This window comes from Notamacropus eugenii, chromosome 1 (genome assembly GCF_028372415.1).
Source record: "Notamacropus eugenii isolate mMacEug1 chromosome 1, mMacEug1.pri_v2, whole genome shotgun sequence".
Taxonomy (NCBI): domain Eukaryota; kingdom Metazoa; phylum Chordata; class Mammalia; order Diprotodontia; family Macropodidae; genus Notamacropus; species Notamacropus eugenii.
Genome location: NC_092872.1, coordinates 455,056,981 through 455,078,783, shown reverse-complemented (window position 1 = coordinate 455,078,783; position 21,803 = coordinate 455,056,981). Strand labels below are relative to the sequence as shown.

Here is a 21,803-nt window from a genome sequence, read left to right as displayed (position 1 = left end):
GCTCTAGGCAACTCTCTAAGAATGTAGATTTCAGAGAATGTGCCAGTCTGCATTGGTAGAGGGAGACCATTCCTTTGGGAATACCCAATGATACCCCATGCTAAGTGTCTATCCTGTTTAGAGTATAAGAGAGGGTTTCATGCCTCCACCTAAGTCAATCAACAAAGCAAATTAGAAATTAAGGATAAAGAGGGGAGGTGAGAGAAAAACATGAAGTTTACTCTCATCACATTCCACTAAAGGAAGGAATAAAATGCACACTCATTTTGGTATGAAAACCTATCTTACAATACAGGAAAGTGGGGGATAAGGGGATAAGCAGGGTGGGAGGGAGGATGGAAGTGAGGGTATGCGGAGGACGGAGCAATTTGAGGTTGACACTCATGGGGAGGGACAGGATCAAAAGAGAGAACAGAAGTAATGGGGGACAGGATAGGATGGAGGGAAATATAGTTAGTCTTATACAACACAACTATTATGGAAGTCATTTGCAAAACTACACAGATTTGGCCTATATTGAATTGCTTGCCTTCCAAAGGGAAGGGGTGGGGAGGGAGGGAGGTAAAGAAGTTGGAACTCAAAGTTTTAGGAGCAACTGTCGAGTAATGTTCTTGCCACTAGGAAATAAGAAATACAGGTAAAGGGGTATAGAAAGTTATCTAGCCCTACAGGACAAAAGAGAAGTTGGAGACAAGGGCAGAGAGGGATGATAGAAGAGAGAGCAGATTGGTCATAGGGGCAATTAGAATGCTTGGTGTTTGGGGGGGGGGGGACAAAAGGGGAGAAAATTTGGAACCCAAAATTTTGTTAAAATGAATGTTAAAAGTTAAATAAATATATTAATAAAAAAATTTAAAAAAAAGAAATTAAGGAAGAATTTTCATATAATCTCATCACAAAGCATAGCCAAAGCTTTAATCAGTTTGAAAACATCACAAGACTTTTGGTCTTTAGGTAAAAGGCAAAAGATATCACACAGGAAACATCTTGTAATTGGTTGAGATCAAATATAAAAATAACAATCATTATGGTGGTACCCTCAGAAAAGCATAAACCAGTCAGTCTCTAAATCAAGGTTTAGAAGAGAGTCTATCTCTCTCTGTCTCTGTCTCTGTCTCTCTCCCTCTCTTTCTCTGTCTCTCTGTCTCTGTCTCTGTCTCTGTCTCTCTCTGTTTCTCTCCCAGCCCCTACTCCAAAGAGACTGAACTAACAGGAGACAACACAACCACCTGGCACCAGAGAAGAACATATCAAGGACCATCATGAACAAACATATCCTAAGATGGATACAGAAAGTTACACACCCAAAAGAGGAAGCAGTTTCAAGGAATGTGACCCCTTCCACTACAGACTCAAGAAAGTATTTTCTGAATTTAGCCTTTGGCCATGTGTCCTCTACACGTGTTGCAACACCACGGTACTCCAAATTTAAGACCACTCTTCTCCTGGATTCCCTGTGTGTCGTTGGGAGGCAAGACAGGTACCAGTCAGTCTGTGTCTGACTAGGAAAATGCTTGTGCAGCTGGGACCCTTTGCAGATAAGTAGACCCTCCTATCATCGTAGTCTAGAGGTTCCTAAGGGGAAAGAATGCTGCTTTTGCCAACTTCGCTTCTCCCCTTTGCCCACCTTTACTGCATCTTTCTCATCTCATGCCATGCCCCTTTAGGTGGAGATATATGTTTTCTCCTCCTCCTTTTGTTGTACTGTCATAAATATGCAGTCATAAATAAGGACTGTGAACAATTTGAGTCCCACATGCATGTTCATTTCTCCTGTAATAAAACTGGTTTTCACTTAAGTCTCATGACACTGTGATTTCCTGTTGACAGCTGATTGTCTATTGAAAGCGTAACAGTGGGGGACATGTGTGAAGGAACTAGAAACCCAGCCCCTGAGGGTTATCTCTAGAACCCAAGTAGGAATAGTTTCTTTCTGGGGACCTGTCTGCTGATGGGAGTGGGAGTCTGGGAAATGGCCCAAAAGAAAGTGCTATAACAATATACATAAAACACATTATCATTCTGTTTACAACCTGACCTTGGGGCAGTTTGTTTGGTCTGGAGGAGAGGACAGAGACTCCCTAATCTGCTTGTTTACTTGTGAACTGGAAGGTCTGAGAAAGGGTAAATTTGGTTTAGCCTTGCACAAGTCAGGGTAGAAGAGAAGCAAGTCACTTTAACATCTCTGAACCTCAGCTGCCTAATCTGCGAAACAGAGATCGCGAAATAGAGAAGATCGTAGCACAAATCTGACTGCGAGGTTATGAGAAGCAAGTGAGATATACAAGGGGCTCTGCAAGCTTCAAAACATTGTATAAATGTGGTTTTATTCTTATCATTGTTATAATTATAGAGGTTAGACATAGCCACCCAATTTCACTGAAATGAAGACTGTTCTAAAATGGAATCTTTCATAACGAGAAAGGAAATATGCAGTACCATCTTACTCTTCCACCATAAAGCCGAATTTGGTTCAGCTCTTTGTTTATATTATGCAAGTGTGCCTGATGCAATTTTAAACCATTAAAGGCAAACCTATGCAACAGCTAAGTGGTACAGGGGCATTGTTGTGGTTCAGTCATTTATAGTCATGTCTGACTCTTCATGACCCCATTTGGGGTTTTCTTGCCAAAGATACTGGAGTGTTTTGCCATTTCCTTCTCCAGCTCATTTTACAGATGAGGAAACTGAGGCAAACAGGGTTAAGTGACTTGCCCAGGGTCACACAGCTAGTAAGTGTTTGAGGCCAGATTTGAACTCAAGAAGGTCAATCTTCCTGACCCCAGATCCAGCACTCTATCCATCGTGCCACCTAGCTACCCAGGGCATTAGATCAGTCCAATACCAGTAAAGGTTACAGATGTCAGCTTTTGGGAGCCAAGGAGCCAATGAGCATGTATAAAACAACAAATATCTGTTCAGATCATACAGTGTAGCTTCTTTTCTTTCAGTGGAAGAGTAGAATTTGGAATTCCAAAATTCCTTTAGTTCAGCCAAATGAAAATAGCTGTTAATACAGCAATTGAAATTCTGCCTATACAAGAATGCTCATAGGTGACACCTAGTGACATTTTTTGTAAATTACCATTTCTGTAATAGACTGTGGAGGGAAAACAGCCAAGTCCAATACAGATGCCTAATAGACCTTTCAAGCTTTAAGTCCCATACACATGTCAAACTCAAAATGTCTAAAACTAAACTTTCTACCTTCCCCCCTCCAAAAAATTTCCCCTCTTTTGAACTTAGCTGTTTTCATTGGATGGGTAACCAGAACTGTCAATATGTGCAAAAAGCCCTGAGCCAGTTTTGGCTACCTCTTCGATTCATTTGGTGACTCACAACATTTGATGACAGACTATACAGCAAGGGGACAAGATCCTATGGCCTTCTTCCCCTCTGGGCCCTGTGGCACACCCTCTTCTCCCACAAGTAACAGTCCTTGGTTCTTGACTTTTCATTTGTTCTTTTCCAATCTAGGTGGAGAAATGGAGTCTCCAACCAAGAGTTTCAAAGTTTGGGAGAACAAACCACAGGAATTTGGGAGTCAGAATCCAGGCTGGTTCTTATAGTCAATGCATCCATACCCCAAGAAGGAATCCTTGGGAGTGACCTTCAAACCCTAGCCCAGCAAAAGGACCAGTCCAATAGTCATGACACATCTGAGCATGAACTTGGTGAGACCAATGCTTTGTAGAAACTGAACCACTACCCCAGAGACCAAGGTAGTATGGGGGCAATGTGCTCCAGATGAATTGGGAGAAATCTTTGTAGATTTTTTCTTGCTATAATGTTGAATAAAAGTAAATTTATGTTATGTGGTTAAAAGGAACTGGACAGCTAGAAACTGGCCCCTAACAGTCACTGGAAGATGGGGTCTGGTTCAAGTCTATGTTACTAGAGAAAAAACCCCACCCACTCCTCATTGTTGGCCTCTGGAACCCTGAAGAGGAGGTGTAGCCTGGCTGGCTCTGGGAGAGGGCCAGGATATACATGCTACATGTCTACAAAGTGAGGTCATCTGCCTTCCAGTTTGAAATCAATGAACCATGCTGGGGCAGGGTAGGGGTACTTAGAGTTAAACAAAACTAAAGTGGCTATGTCTGGCTCTTTGGCTGGTACCCCAGTCAAAGTTTACAAGCTGCCTTTGGGAAGTGATGGTGTCTTACTTCTTTGTACTGCCACAGAGCCCATCAAAAACTGTTGTCACCAACAGGGAAGTCACTTTTGGAGAAAAGAAACAAAGGTATGACTATAATATGAAGATTTAATGCTGTTACGAATGTCAAGAGAGAGATTGAAAGAAGATTTGGAAATTGGAAAAGCAAATGAGATCGAGGGTCCCTGTACAATCCAATAAAGCATTATATGACAAGTACATTATAAAGATAAATATCACAAAGCGGCGCTGTACCTGGCTCAGTAAAGGTGATATACTACCTTTTTTATTCTTCGAATCATAGACTCTCCAAGTTGGAAGAAACCTCAGAGATCATCTCATACATCTCTTTACAATATCCCTGACCAGTCATCTAGCCACTGCCTGAACAGTTCCAGATTAGACAACTTGGGACCTCATAAAGCATCTGATTTCATTGTTGGCCATCACTAATTGCTAAGTTCTTGCTTATCTTGAGCAAAAAAAAAAAAAAAAAAAAAAATCTGCCTCCTGGTCCCAGTTCTAGCCTCTAAAGCCAAGAATATTTGCTATGTGAGAAGCAAACTACCTAAGTTCACAGAGGCTCATCAAGGATGGTGGTAACCTTGATGAATTTGTTTAACCCAGCACCTCTCAAAGACTGTCTACTAAGTCACCAAGGGGTTTTGCAAACACTTAACTAGCTATGTGACTCTGGGTGACTCACTTAACTTCTGTTTGCCTCAGTTTCCTCATCTGTAAAATGAGTATAATAAGTACCTCCTCCATCCCAGGGTTATTGTGAGGATGAAAAGAGATATTAGCATAGTACCTGATACATAGTAGGTGCTGTATAAATGCTAGCTATTACCGTTATTACCTGCATCAGTGAAGTTAAGTACATGCATCAATGACATCTCAGCTCCCTGAAGTATTGACGATCACATCATCATTATTGGTTGCCTTGCTGTTAACCTGTAGTCAGCCTGCAATCACTAAAGTCCCCAAGTCTTTTTCACATGAATTGTGATCCACCCACTCCTCCTCTCTCCTATATTTATGCAATTGATTTTTTTTTACCCCAAGTAACAGAATTTACATTTATTCTTATTCATTTCCCCTATTTTGTTTCAGTTTCTTCTAATTTGCTGTCCCGTTTCAGCTTCACATCATCTGCAAATATGATCATCATGTCATTGCTGTCTTCATTTAAGTCACTGCCAAAAAGCCAAAATACCAAAGGGCCAAGGGCAGATCTTTGGGGCACTACGCTAGAGACCCCCACCCAAACTGAATTTAAAAAAGAAAGAATAAATAAACAATGAACTTTATTCATCATGAAACTTGATTTCACAATAGTTGATACAACTGCAATTACTAGGGTTGTGGTCATAGTAATTGAATTAATAATTAGGCAAAAGAAGATAAGCTCTTACAGAGGACATTTTCAGCATAACCCCAGGAAATACAAGCCTAGTGATTAACAGCAAATGAAAGAAATCCATACTCATTGCATCCTACCCTGCTGCTGAACACCACCACCAAAAAAAAAAACAAAAAACAACCTATCATCCCCACTGGTTCAGGGGTAGCTTATGCTTTTCAAATATGCCCTGTAGCTCCTTAACATTTAAATGCCAGCTCTGACCCACTGTGCAGAAAGTGTTGATTACCGTTCATAAAAGCCACACATGGTATAGAAGAAAACTCTCGTCTCTCCAGGGGTTCATTATCTAAAGGACACTGTAGGTAATTGAGAACAGTCAAATTAATACCTGGGAAGTAGTTGTGAGACATAAAAAAAAAAACAAAAACAAAAATAAGGTTTCAAAAAGACCTAAGGCAAATCATAAGCTAGGAAAGTTCCAGAACCTGAAGAAAAAATTACGTGAGTCTAATAATGATGAGGATGTGGCCATGACAAAATCTGAATTGAAATGGAAAATGAATCCAAATCACTGATACTGTCCTTTGGGTTAGTGACATTCACTGTCCTCATATATGCCAATGATTCTTCCAGTGTGTTGTTCTGGAGGCCCTCCAGTTGGTCTACTTGTTGATTTTTTCTAAAAATTGTATTGTTAATTAATGAGAAATTTTGTTTCTCATCAGAATTTATAAGTGTCTAGGTGGCACAATAAAAAAAACACTGTGAGCCAAAAGGTCTACTTTTTATGAGGCTTGTGATGGAAAAGCAGACCTAAGTCCCATAACTTCTCTGGGCCTCAGTTTCCTCATCTATAAAATGCAGATACTATTACTTTTACTAATCTACTTGCAAAGTTGTTGTGAGGAAATTTTGAAATCGGTCATGTGCCATAGAAATGTGTTGTTATTATGATTATTATCTGTAAAATGAAGGAGTTGTACTAATAATTCATCTATATTTATGTACATATGCATGCATCTAAATCAGAAATAATCTCCTTAGAATTTCATCAGAAGTAATTCCATTCTAGTTTTGTTTTGGAGACTGGGTTTCTGTCTCATCTGGACTAGAAGTCCAGCAGTCATTCACAGCTTGATCCCAATTCTGATCAGCTAGAAGCTTTGACCTCCTCTGTCTCTCACTGGGTCAATTTGTCCCTACCTCCAGATCTCACTAATATTGGTGCTAAACTTCATACAGAAACCCCACTAACTTAGTGCACTGCCATTTGGAACTTCCGAACCTGAAAGTTCCACTAGCTTGCAGCAATCTGCATGTGATGTGTATACACATAATGCGTGCCCTCTAGAATCTAAAATTGGCCTGTAGGTGCCTTCTGGTTCTAAATCCTGTGGTCCTCAGGCAGGATCAAAGACTGAAGTGTTTATGCTCATCATTTTCAAAATATTCATTTTTAAAGGTATAATCATCATCATTTAGTGGGTTGTAAAGTTAAGGAGGTCATTGGATTTACTTATCAGTGGGAATCTTCACCACCCTTCCAAATAACTGAGAAAATTTTGGGGAATATGTAGGGAAAGTTAGTGAGAGAAGAAACTGCAAGCAAGAGATGTGGCTTATGAATTGGGTAATCAATGAATTAATAAGAATTTATCATGCCTGGAATGCTCTCCCTCCTGCACTGTCTACTGACCTCCCTGGTTTCCTTCAAGTCCCACCTAAAATCTAACCTTCTACAGGAACCTTTCCCCAATCCCTCTTCATTTGAGTGCAGTAATAAGTAATTTTAAAAGGGTTGTTAGGTATTTCCTATTCATCTTGCATCTAGCTTGTTTGCATGTATTTTTGTATATGCATATACAGAGAGAGAGATGGTTGTGTATTAAGTCATGACCTCCTTGAGGGCAAGGATTATCTTTTGCCTCTTTTTGTATCCCAAGAGCTTTGCACAGTGCAAGGACATGGCAGATGCCTAATAAATGTTTACTGACAACTGACTAACATGTACATATATAAGCACATATTCAAAATGCACACAAAAGAAGTACAAGGTAATTTGGGAGGAAGGCAATAGCAGTTAAGGAGAGGGATCAGGAAGGCCTCAAAGAGATAGCACTTGAGCTGAACTTTGAAGAAAACTAAGAACACAGCTATGTGGTTTTTCCCATTCATTTTAATTCTTCTTTACAACATGACTAATGTGAAAATACGTTTAATAAGAATGTATAATGTAGAGCCTTTATCAGATTGCACACTGTCTTGGGAGGGTGAAGGGGAGAGAAGCAGAGAAAATGTAAAACTCAAAAGTTTATGGAAATGAATTTGAAAACTAAAATTAAATTAATTTAAAGGGGAAAAAAGAACATAGTTATAAAAAGGGCAAAAGCTGGTCATGAGAACAGGAAGAATATGAGAAATGAAATACTTCTGAGAATGCCAGAGAATGACCATGAGTCAGCAGGTGAGGTGGAAAAAGAATCCAGTAAAACAACTAGAATCACAAAATCACAGGACTGGAAGACCTTCAATGTCATCGAGTCCATTCTCCTTATATTACACTGGAGGAAACTGAGGCCTAGGGAGGAAGGAGGAAATGACTTACCCAAAGTCATGAAAAGGGGCAGTGCAAGAATTTATTCCCCTCACTCAGACATTTTCCCCACTGTACTCTATTTTCCCTCTTAATAGGGAAATAGAGACAGTATGAGTTTGTTCATGATCTTCAACAAATAAGAAATCTATCACCCCTTCCCTTTTCGGAACTAACCACCACCACACTTTCCCTCCTCTCCTTAGGCAGCCTTAGGTATGGCCAGTCTAAACTGCAAATGGGAACACTACAGCTACACTGCCTACTTGGATGATGGCAGTGATGGGGGCAGAACTCACAACAGCAGTCAGGCACTAGCCCCTGGCCCTACCTCTGCTCCTGACCAATGGCATGAGTCAGGTCTGGAATGGGACCCAGACTTTCCCAGCAGAGTCCCAAGTGCAATTTCAGGACTGATCCTTGAAGTTGTAAAGGGGTGGAACAGAAGAAGAGATTTAGCCAGTGATCATCAATCTATAATTGTCAGATTTATTCTTAGACATCTCCACTAACCAGTTCTGCTATTGAGAAATGTTTACCTTATATAGACAGCCAACTGATGCAGTGGATAGAGCATTGAACTTGAAGTCAGGAAGACTTGATTTCAGATCCTACCTCAGATACTTGGTATATGACCCTGAATAAGTCACTTAACCTCTCTTGGCCTCGATTTCCTCATTTGTAAAATGAGAATAATAGCACCCATTTTACAGGGTTGAAGTGAGGATCAAATGAGGGCTTTGCGAACCTTAAAGTGCTATATAAATGCTAGCTACAGGTATTATTATTACCTGTCATGAAATTTTCAACTACAAAATTGTTAATCTAAAGGAGGGACAATTGTACAATTTACAAAACAACCTAGATTAATGGAAAGAGAGGGAAGGGAAGGGGTTAGTAAATACTGAGGGTAACCACTACCCAACGTAGTAGGAGTTGTATTAATAGGTATTGGGTACACAAAGTGTCTTCTAATGTTAAACAATAACAGTAACACTAACATAGAAAATGCTGGCAGAACCCAAGAAGAAATTATGAATAAGAAAATAAGACATAATCAAATGTGGAAAGCAAGGGCAGTTTCTCCTCGAATCCAAATGAATTATAAAGCTAATGGCACTGAGGGCCACAGCTGGAGCAGGCCATCCAGAGTCTCATCTCGGGGCTTTGACACATAGAGGACACAACAATTAGACAAGAAACAATATGGGGCAGTGGTTAGAAGGCTGACCGTGGAGTCAGGAAAATCTGGGCCCAAGTTTTTCTTCTGGAGGTATGACCATGAAGAAGTCACTAAACCTCTCTGTGACTCAAACAACTCTCTTGGATAATGGTACAGATGATTTGTCCATATGCTACGAAGGCAATTTTCAATCAATTAATAAACATTTATTAAGTGTCTACTATGTTCCAGGCACTGTGCTAAGCACTAGGGATACAAAAAGAGACAGTCTAGTTCTCAAGGAGTTTACAGTCTCATGGGGGAGACAACATTCAAACAACTATACAAAACAAGCTATATAAAGGATAAATAGGAAATAATTAACAGAGGGAAGGCACTGGAATTAAGACCAGAAGTTCTCCCACTGATGAAACCACAGCTCCATATCTTCTACCACCCTATCTCCAAAATTATTTAATACATTGCTTCAGTAGTATAAAGCCACTATGGTAACTAACTCCTCCTCCTCCTCTTGCCTATCTTCATTTATCTTAATTACATCTTGTGCTATTTTATATTATGAACTAGAAAACTGATTTGAAAGTATATGATTCTTACATTTTCCCTGGCTCTAATTTGTACTGCTTACTACAGGTTCAAATTTGCTAGCTACAGAAATGTTGATACTCTGTTATGTAAAAAAATCTGGGCAATTGTGTTGCATTTTTAAAATTTGTATGTGTTTGGATACTGGTATTTTTCATTCCCAAAGTCATCTGTGTAAGCTAGGAAAAAAAATTTAATAAACTATGTAAGCAATTATCTTTAATAAATATGAAGGGGGAAAACTTACCTTTTCTCAAGTCAATACATTTTACTTTTCAACATCATCTTTAATTTTTCAGGACATTTTTCTGACATTGAGCCTTAATTTGTCTCTTTTTGCAACCTCTGCCTGATATTTTTCCTTTTTCTCTATGGGTCCAAACAAAACAAGTTTAATGCCTCTTGCATGAAACAAACTTATTCAAATACTTGAGCAGAGAGACCATGTCCTCTCTGAGCCTTTTCTTTTCCAAGTTAAACATTTAGGAATAAGGAAATTATGAGGGAGGAAGGAAGATTAATTCACCATTTTCCTTGAGTGCCCTCCCCTTACAGTCTCTCCCATTGTGATTTCATCTACTCTTATGACTTCTCACTTCTATGCAAATGACTACATCTCCAGTCTGGAACTCTCTCCCAAGCCCTAGGGTTACATTTATTTCTACATGCGATTTTCCAGTGTCACACAGCTAGTAAATGTCTGAGGTTGGATTTGAACTCCTAACTCTAGAGACAGCGTTCTATACACTGCACCACCTAACTGTGTCAGAGTCAACATATCATCATCATCAACACAGAATTTCCACTTAACTTCCAATTCCTGTTAGTGACATCACCATGTTTCCAAGCACCCTGGCTCAAAATTTCAATCTTTTTTATTCTTTCTTTGTCTTCATTCCTTATATCATATGTTGTCGCCAAGCTTGTGATTCTCAGCCAAAATCCCTCCCTGAATGGGAGGCATACCACCTAGCTCCCACATACATCCTTCAGCAAAAATCCTGAAGTTCAAATCAGACCAAATATCAATCAAGAAATCCAAGGAGAAAATATAGTAATGAGTTTTTCTACCCCAGAAATTTACAAGATGGCAGATGGAAGGAAGGAAGGAAGGAAGGAAGGAAGGAAGGAAGGAAGGAAGGAAGGAAGGAAGGAAGGAAGGGAGGGAGGGAGGGAGGAAGGAAGGAGGGAAGGAATGGAAGGAAGGAAGGAAGGAAGGAAGGAAGGAAGGAAGGAAGGAAGGGAGGGAGGGAGAGAGGGAGGGAGGGAAGAAGGGAAAGGAATGGAAGGAGGGAAGGAAAGAATGGAAGGAAGGAAGGAAGGAAGGAAGGAAGGAAGGAAGGAAGGAAGGAAGGAAGGAAGGAAGGAAGGGAGGGAGGAAGGAATGGAAGGAAGGAAGGAAGGAAGGAAGGAAAGGAAGAAGGAAGAAAATAAAAAAGAACCACTGAAACATTTCTTAAAATACACAGAAAAGAATAGATGGAAGTTCAGAAGGAAGTACAGACAAGCAGAAGAGTTCTGAAAGTCATATGTAGAATTTATTAGAATTCTTTTTTAAAACAAAGCAATGTGAAATAGAGATTGGCAGTTTCATATGGAATCCTCTTTTTGTGTTCTGTTTTATGTATGGAAATACTCCTTTTTGTGTGTTTAAATTTAGAACTTTAAAAACTTAAATAAAATAAGATATAGCCACCAAGCTCTACTGTTTCTGTCTTTACAATGTCTTTTTGTATCAGTGCCCTTTTCTACTCTTACTCCCCATACCTTATTTCAGATCTTTATCTCTGCTCAACTGGACTATTGCAATAGTCTCTCAACCAACTCTTCATTCTCTCTAGTTTCTCCCATTTTAACCCATCTATCCATCCTCCTCACTGCTGTAAGATTAATCTTGCTACAGCTCTTACTGCATCCTTCTCCTGTTCAAAAAACCATCAGTGGCTTCAATTAATCTGTAGCTTGGCATTCAGGGCTCCCTATATGCTATGTCAAACCTATCTTTCCAACTTCATCTCTCAATATTCCCCTAAATATATCCTATGATCCATCAAACTTATTGTTTTCCCAATATACCTCACACTTTTCCAATTCCATACCTTTGATCACGTAGCTCTCAGAACGTTCTGTCTGCATATTCCAATACGTCAGAACTATGTTCTTCCTTCAAGGCTGTGCTCAAGTGTTACTTCCTCAATGAAATGTTCTCTGATCCTTCAAAATAAATGTGATTTTTCCTTACTCTGAACCCAAAAAGATTTTATTTGTGCTTTTCTTAGAACTTTTGTCACATTCTGCCTTGTACTACAGTTATTTGAGTATATGTTGTTATCCCCTTTATAAAATTTGAAAAATCTTGAGGGCAGAAATCTATACCTTACACATTTTGTATTCCCCTTGACCATCTGACAAAAAACCATTCTCCAAGTAGATATTCAATAAATATTTATAATCTGTACCTCAAAAGCATTTAGTGAATATTTGTTGAATTGCTTAATTCAGAGGTGGAAAACTTGCGGCCTCAAGGCCAAATGTGGTTTAGTCGAACTGAAGTGGACTGGATTAGCCAACTCTAAGCAGACATGCAAACATCATTCTCTGTGACTGATATGCACGAGGGTGAGACTTGGATTTTATATGTAGTTTCTACCCTGGAAGTGAAGCTCCTTTTCTGGACATTTTTCCAAGTAAATGACAGAGAATGATTTTCTGGGATCATCTGCGCATGGCCTTGTGAAGAGGAAGAAGAATGAACCAACTGAACTCTGCAAGTGCCTTCCAACTTTTTTTATTCTACAATGGAGGCATCTTGGATGACACCATGGAGACTAGTTTCTCATTTTTCATCTCAAGATTACTTACAAAGAAAAATGAAGTAATTCTCAAAAGTTAATCATAGGACTTAAAGTTTGGTTTATACTTCTTTAAAAGAAGAAATTCTCCCATTCTTTTTAAGTTAAAAAAGCTACAACTCACAGCATTTATGATAATACACATATAAATCATCAAAGACCCTTTCTCTTTCCTGCAATGACAGTTTTTGTTGTTGGTGGTATTTGCTGTTGTTTTTTTGTCATACCTATGACATCATTGGTGTAGGGAACTTTCAAAAGAAGACCCTCTCTACCAATGCAGGTCAAAAACTGCTCTGCAGTTTATAATCTTAAAGAGTTGCCTGGAGACAATAAGACATCAAGTGACTTGCCTGATAATTAAAGGTGGGACTTGAAACCAAGTTTTTCTGACCCTGGCTCTCTATCCACTCTTCCACATTGCCCATAAAAGATCAAAGCTTTTTAAAAAATGCTGCAGTGTGGATGCTATCAAAGGACGGTCAGTTCTTTCATTCATTTAACAACTCTTTACCATGTGCTGGGTGTGTGTTTGTGACAAATTATTACATCTTCCATCCAAGAAAGATCCTAGTTAAATTAAGAGAGGCTCATTACCAAGTTGGCTACAAGATGATGAATCTTTGGCCTATCCACAAAAAAGCTATTAAGCCATAGGGCAACTGCAATTTGCATCAGTTGGAGAAGGACAGATCCTTTAAGAATCTAGTTATAACTAGGGTGAGACAACTTGGATTTTGTTCTAGTACACAAAAAGTGAGAGTATTAAAAGTTAAAACAGGCAGTATATCACAATAGATAGAGAACTGGCCTTAGAGCCAGAAAGACCTGGGTTCAAATCCCCCTTCTGACATATAGCTGTATGATCATGAACAAGTCACTTAACCTCTTGCTGCACTAAGTAACTCTATGACTATAAGTTGCAGAGAAGGTGCCAACCTACCTTTGTTGAGGGAATTTCCTTATCTGGGAGTTCCCTACTCCAATGAAATAAAAGGTTCTAGTCTCTATCCCTATTAAAATTTAAAAGGGAGTACAATGTGATTGAATTAAAATGAAAGGCCACAAACTTGTTATGCTATTTCAGCACAGCATATGGAACAAAAAATATAAATAATTCATTCTGCAAGGCATGCCTGATGTGGCCTCTTCTACCAGCATAAAAGCCCCTATAGCATCTAATTCTATCTTTTCACCTAAATTTATCTTAATTCCCACTTGCACTATTTTTCATGAATTACAATAATGAATTACAAAGTTGATTTGAGGGCACATGAGTCTTGCTGCTTGCCCTTGGAGCCAAAATATCTATTTATGGCTCTATTTAAGAATTTTTGAAAAACGTGCAAAGTTAGAAAGTAGCTCAAATTTTTGCCAAAAATAAAAGGCATGCAGAACATCAGGGGAGAAATAAAGATAAAGAAGACATGATTTTTATCCTCACAGAGGTTACAACCTAGCAGGGAATAGATGACAGAATGTAAAATTCTAATACTATGTGTAGTTCAGGAGAAAGAAATGGATTTAGAAGTGAAGGACCTATGTTCAAATTCTGGTTCTCTGCTCTAGGTCTCAGTTCCATCATCTATTTTAAACAAAAATTATAGATTTGGACTAGACAACCTTGCAGTTCAGTTCTCTTTCAGCTCTATATTTTTGATCCTATGAACAATAAGACAGAGTATAATGATGAAAGCCTAGGGCAGGTGCAAACATTACATTAGGTGCAAAGAAATAAAAATAGTATGACTGGAATGGAGAAGGCATTGGGGTGGACAAGTTATTTTTTCCCAGAAAAAGTCCTACAAAACAAGTTGGGGTTTGTTTCCTTGCTTCGGTTTTAAACGTAATTATAACCCAGTCTCCTGATACGCAGACATCTTGCCTAGCTTTAGTAATCAGTCCATAATGATTTTGAAAAATACAATTCCACATACCACATGTTATCTGATGTGAAATAGGCCTGCTCTGAGCAAAGAGCATCAATACCTATTACTTAGGAGCAGATGAAAAGACAAAGAGGCAGCTGACTAGACAACAACAAGATAAAACTCAAACCATTGTGTTTGGTGCCTCCAGATTTTTTTTAATGGGCCAAACTCTCCTTCTGTCTCCTGAATCTCGAATTATAATTGCCAGTGATTTCAATGATACCTTCTCATGACATAAAAACTCATCAACTACAGGATCATTGCTAATAAACTCATTTAAAACAACTTATTAAGACATAACCTTTAAGTGTGTAAGAAAAACAATATGCAATCAAACATGCAGTATAAACAGCTAGGAAGCCAGAGTGAACAGGGAGGATTGCTACAGCTTTCTTTGGGCAAATCAAAGCATATGGTGCTATAATGGAGCATGAATTTACAGCAGCAGAGATGTACGAGGTAGATTAAAGCTTCATCTGTGAGGACATACTGCACAGCAAAGAAAAAAAAATCCCACACAACAATAATTGTGTTTTTGGCTTTGTACTGGGAAGATAAACTCAATGCTATTTGGTGGAGTACGGGCTCCCTCTGCTGCTGACTCAGAGAACCCAACTCCCAGGTGCATTTGGTTCCAAGATCAGTCTGCCCTGTTGAAGGTTAGTACTCCCTTCCTCGACCCAAACCCCAGCAAACTTGGGACCTAGATTGAACATGGCAGACCAAATAGCTAGAATTAAGAAGGAAAAAGTGACTAACTCCTTCTGGTTTCCACAGTTCTCTATGGAGAGGGAAGGGGTCTTCTAGTTACCTATTTCACTCTCCCCTACAGCAATAACAAAGAAATAGAGGAAAACACGGAGGAAAAATACGATATGTTCTGTAGCAAAATTCTCCCAAATTATAGACACATGTAAAGCTAGCTTTGGGAAGGGCCTTAGAAATCATCTCTCGCCCAAGGGTGTGGATACAGAGTCTGCTGGGTGTGACCAAGCAAGCTCTAAAGTCTTTTTAAAAGTGACTTTGCATTTTAATTTAATCACATTATATATGTATACAAATATAGCTGAGTGTGAGAGTGTGAGTGTGAGTGTGTGTGTGTGTACATACTGAGAGAGAGATACATTTACACACACACTTTTCATTGTAAGGTATGGATTGCTGTATTATTCAATAAGCATTGAGTTGCCTAAAATAAATGTTTTTAAAAATCTATGGAATACTGAAGGTTTGCTCACAGCATCAGTTCCCAGCACCGATGCTTACCTGCCCTCTTACAATTACTCTTTTGACCTCTACAAGCAGCCACCTCAAGCACACTCAGAAGATGCTGTGTTCGTAATCTTTGTCATACGTACTGTTTTAACACAGCTTGACAAGGCTTTTTTGGTTTTCTATATTAATTCAATGTAATATCCCCTTTTAAATTTTAAGATAAGGATCAGTTTAAGATAAGAAAAGAAGACAAAACAAATTATAACAAATGTGCTGATAGTAGTATGAACACCTTGCATTCTTCAGCTAAGAACTTCTTTGAAGATAATATTACTGCCTGTTCCAGGGCATTCAATGAGTTGAGTAATGACTAACAGAAACAAGATTTATCTCTTAATTCAAATTAGTACAGTTCTATGCAACTACTGACCCAGTCATATTCCAAAAGATAAATTGGAATACTAATCTTGATGAGCAGAGGCTTCAAACAGGAGGCTATTTTCCCAGTGCTCCCTGACTAGATTAAAATGGAACTGGGAAATATTTAACAAAATAAATTAAAATACAATAGAACATATGTAATGTTATGTAATGGCAATTTAAATGGAAAGATCTTTCCCATTCATTAATAGGCCCATGTGACCTGCTTAAATCACCTGGAAAGCCTAAGTCACATGTGATAGGAGGATCTTGCTGAAAAGGTGGAACAGCAAGGGTAAAGCAGAACCAGGAGGAAGTTAGTGAGAGTGGTTGGGTGGGAGGAGAGGGGATACAGGCCAGCAGGTACAGCTAGGCTCCTGAGTGTTTGCTTGTGGAAAGGCCCTGGAAGCTGGGGGTGGTCGGGGGAAGTCTTGGAAATGCCTTTGTCCCCAGCAGTGCTAATGTATGCTGACTTCTTAGTTACTATGACTGATTTGGCTTTATGGTTTGGGGATTTGGCTTTCTTCTGCTTTTTATATGGCGAGCCTTTTATTCTTTGTGATTGAGAACTATGCCAGCATATTCATAGCTGTCCTCAATGCTATGAATGTTGCCTGAAAGATACACGTCAATATTTAGTTTTCTAAATCAATAGGTGACAGGGATGCTTAGGTAGGGTTTTATCTCCCACTTCCATTTGAGATTGATACTACTGGTCTAGAAGCCCATATCAGTCTATACTGAGTATTTTTTAGAAATAAAAGAGTGACTAATCAAAGTAGTTTTCATTTTGGTTTTCATTTTGATTAGTAAGAAATGTATAGGTAGATAGACTATGGTTCATCAAAGGAACAGAATTTTGCTTTTCCTATTATTTCCTCTCTCCTAGTGATCCAGCCTTTATTAATAAGGGAGTCAGAAACTGGAATGTAGTTAAAGAATGCTTTAAAAAACCTGTCAGAATCTCATGTATTGAGATGTTCTTCATGATCATCTTTAATGGAAAGAACTCTATTGAGGTTTCTTGGATGGGGGCAAACAGGCCTCTCAGCCTAAACAAGAACAGTGCCATAACAGAAAGTGTGAGACATTTCCAGCCCACAATGAAAAAGCTGAAATGTTTAGAAAAGTTCACTTACAAATTTTATCAATAGGTCCTACAAATATAATCTCACTGGCAAAGTATGTATAACAATATCTTGAAAATACTACCTATCATCCAGGAGTTCCCTATACCAGTGAAATCAGAGGCCCAATGCCTAGCCCTTTCTATAATCTTGGAATGCCATGGTCTCCAAAGTGCCAGTTTTGTAGGGGACCCAAAAGGCAATGGAGAGAGGCATTTTAGGTAAGCAGTGTTTGTAAGCAGCCTGCAAAGCCTACTGATTTTCATGCCCTGGGCAAGAACAAAAATCTCCCTCAAATCAACTTTTTAAAACAAATGCAATTGTTGGGGGTAGAAAAGGTAAACAGTTGCCTCCTTACCCTCTACCCCCATACACACTCATCAGGCAGGTGGAGGCAAAGACTCTAGATGCATACTCAAATCCTGGAACAGGGAAGAGTGACTTCTAATCTTAACTTTAATATTCTATCTAACCAGGTGCTAGAGAGGCATCATGGATACAGAGATGGACGTGGAGTCAGGAAGACCTGGGTTCAAGTCCTGCCTCAGCAACATACTAGCTCTGTGGCCCTAGGCAACTTCCAATATCTCCAACAAGTAAGATTATAAATTGCAGATGAGCTAATGATTTCCAACAGATGGGGGGAGTTTCTATAACAAAAGTTTTTTACTCTAATGAAATCACAACTGCTCTCACGTATTTCTTCTCTGCTGAAGGAATGAAAGTGCTTTCAATGCCCTCTGAATTTTACCACCCTAGAGCAAAATCTTAATCACCATGCCCTAGTTATGACTCTGAAAGACTGCATTTTATTTGCCAATGATAACTGGTGTAAGAAGTAGCATGAAGAATATCATGAAGGAAATTTATGATAGGAAAAAATAAAATAGCTAACATTTATATAACATTTACTGTGTGCCAGGCACTGGGCTACATGCTTTATAATTATTATCCCATCTGATCCTCACAACAAACTTGGGAGGTAAGTGCTGTTATTATCCCCATTTTACAGATGGGGAAACTTTACAATCACATAGGTAGTAGGTATCTGATGCTGGATTAGAATTGAAGTCTTCCTGATTCCAGGCTCAATGCCCTATCTACTTGACAAGCTACTACTTACCAAGAATGAGGGATAACAGAAAGACAAATGCCGGGGGGAGGATGGGGCAAACTACTGATAAACACCCAGAGAAAGGCCTCCAGTGCACCATATTTTCTCCAAAAAATTATCTGTCCCAGGATGGGAAGGCACAGATGGGTTACAACATGCCTCTGTGTCCCACATAAATGAGATCACAGATCCACTGACATATTAAAGCAAGCTTTTATGTGTTTAGTTTTAATGAACTGTGACAGAGAGTAGCCCCTAAAAGTAATTATTGTGTCAGGTGCTGTGATTAGCATTGAGGATACAAAGAAAGGGAGAAAAACAGTCCTTATCCTCAAAGAGCATACATTCTAAGGTGGAAATACGCAAATAACTTGGACATACAAGAGACAGTCAGGGTACTCTGAAAAGGGAAGGCCTTCTGCAAAAGGCGGGACTTGAGCTGAAGATCTGAATGAAGCCAATGTAACTAAAGGGCAAAGCATGCCAAGGATGGAGGGACAGGCAGTGGAAAAGCATAAAGAGTGCAGGTGGAGTACTGAGTTCAAGGAACTGCAAAAAAGACAGTAGAGTTGGCTTATAAGAGAAAGGTGTAAGAAGGCTGAAGAGGTAGGAACAGTTAGGAAGAGCTGGAGAGATGGTGAGAGATCAGGACTGAGAAAGGGCTGCAAGATTTGGCAGTTTGGGGATGTCTAATAACCTAAGAGAGATCAGATTCAGTTGAATTATGAGATCAGGAGACAGATTGTAGAGACTTTAGAAGACAGTGAGAGGAGAGAAAGTTGGGTCATGAAGGCCATGAAAGCACATGAAGACATGGCTTTCACAAAATGCTTGGCCATAAGAGGGCAGAGAGATATAGGTCAATAGTTGGTAGGGATGGTTAGATATAGTGAAAGTCTTTTAAGGATAGGGGAGACATAGGTACTCTTGTAGGTAGTAGAGAAGCCAGTAGCTACACAGAGACTGAAGATATGATAGTGGGGACGATGGAGGCAGGGGGGCAATTAGTTAGAAGAGTTATGAAAGTATGGGAGAAAAAGGAAGGGGTGTGTCTTGATTTGAGACCAGAATGAAGGAAATAACAGAGGTCGATACCTGCATAATATGAAATGAGGAAAAGGAAAAAAGGTAGAGGTCTCAGCAACAGATGTCAATTTTTTTCTTTGTAAGTATGAGTCAAGGTTCTCAGCTGAAAATGTGAAAGAATCAAGTGCCATGGGAAATCTGAGGTAAGAGGAGGTTTGGAACATCTGCTTTGGAGAATGGGATAGTAAATAAATTAGCAAGGAATAGAATGCTTAGCTTGTTATAGTTAGGGTACAAGGAGATTAGATAACATTTATTGTCAAATTTATAATCAACTTGACTTTGTGATTTACTCCAGCTCTATTCAACAGTATATGAATACGCCAGAAAGAGGTAGATGGTGGGAGTAATCCAGAAATGTTATTTAGCAAGGTAATCAGCTTACTAAGAGAACTGAGGGTAGAGGATAGTTTAACAATAGCTCACCAAAGGTCAAGATGGGGAAAAGAGTCAGGGCAGAGCTAGAATCACCTGGGAAAGAACCTAGGGACAGAGACAATGGAGGTCACCATAAAAATGAAGAATGGGGCTAAGGTTATTAGGGCAGAGGGAAAGATGGAATGATAAAAGGTTATGATCAGATAAAGGAATTTAATAAACATGTAAGTAGGACACTTATAAGTAATGGTCAAACATGTGACCTTTCCTGTAGAGCTGAGATGGAATAGGTTGATAATGTTTAATATAAAATTTTGGAATAATCTCTTTGTTCTCTCTGAAGCAAACTCAGAGAATGCCTCTTCCTATGTCAACAAAGCCAGCCAAGGCTGACTCTACATTCCTTAGGAGACCTTTAACCTAAGACACTACCTTGAATAATGGGACTTTCCTTTATATCTTATTATCTATAGACATATACTATGTTATGGCATATTAATGGTAAAGAAAATATAGACGTCTTAGGTCGTAATTTCTATTGAACTTTGTTTACCCTTTCCTATGTCAGTTATCTGTTTAGGGCAGGAAGCCTGTCACTCACTTGTGGTGGGATTTCTTTCCTTGTCACCGAGACATATGTTTACCCAGCCTGGAATCGCAAGGCCTGACCAACATTACTTTGTTAATTGTCTTGTCTTACTGAATTTATGATTTGCTCAACTAGGAGAGTTCCTTTCTCACGGCAAAATGTATATAAGCCAGAAGATTTCTGCACTGGGTAGCCAGAACATTTCTGGCTCCATAATGCATCATGTTACCGTCTTCTTTAATAGGGAATTGATTAATTAATTAATTAAATCATAAAATGTATGCATGTAGCCTGTTGCCTTTTCTTTAACCAAGTTTTCTTTAACCAAATCAACAAGGTCAATCAATGGAATAAATCGAGGAAAGGAGATATTGGTTTATTTGAGGGGGAATGTTGACATTTCATAGTATGAGGGCAAAAGAAGGGGAGAGAAAAACTGTGCACCTGGCAATAAACTCATTGGAGGAAGGAAGAAGAATGTCCTGGGGGGTCTACAGATAATAGCCACCAGGATCTGAATCGGATGATAAATATGTATATCATGAACTTTAAGGGAAGAGATATTACTTAGTGAAGACAGACAAGGAAGAGTCTGGAAGGGGAAATGAAGGTTAAGGAATATTCCTCAACCCTTCCCCCCCCACACACACATAGCCTGTGAGTCAGAGGTATGATAGAAAGTATAGCCAGCATTGGAAAGCATGTCAAGGGAAGTAGTGTCACTGAGATGGAGCCATGTCTCAGTGAAGGCCAGAAGATGGAAGGAATGAGAAAGAAAGAAATTTAAGATGAAAAGAAGTTTGTTAAATATGTAGCAGACATGCTTCAGGGCACAGGGTAAGGACTGGCTGGATGGGTGGTGGAACACTGGGAGGTTGGGTAAGGCTGAGGTGGACTGGAATGTAGAGTGGGGACAGAAGAAGAGAGAAGTGAAGTGTTGGGGATCTCTGGAATGAGTCGAGTGGTTGAGTATAAGGAGATGGGAAAGGATTCTAACTACTTAACTAATGAGCTCTTTGAGAAAGGCGTCAGATTTGGGCTGGCCAAGTTCTACAGAACAACTTTGATTAAGGGGATGTGCTCGGTGAAGTCTGGATTCCAGCAAAGGGCCCACTGGAGGACCTAGGGTCACGTGGCCTTGAGGCCGACACCCCAGGCCACCCACCTCGCAGCAGGCCGGAGCACGAGTAGACTCAGCGGCTAGGGCC

The 21,803-nt window shown here is 39.4% G+C and overlaps 1 long non-coding RNA gene across 2 annotated transcripts in view; it reads right to left on the bottom strand.

The window, feature by feature from the left end:
* Nucleotides 1–21,803, bottom strand: part of LOC140519238 (uncharacterized) — a 96,195-nt gene that overhangs the window by 73,939 nt on the left and 453 nt on the right. The gene's annotated exons all lie outside the window — the stretch shown is intronic.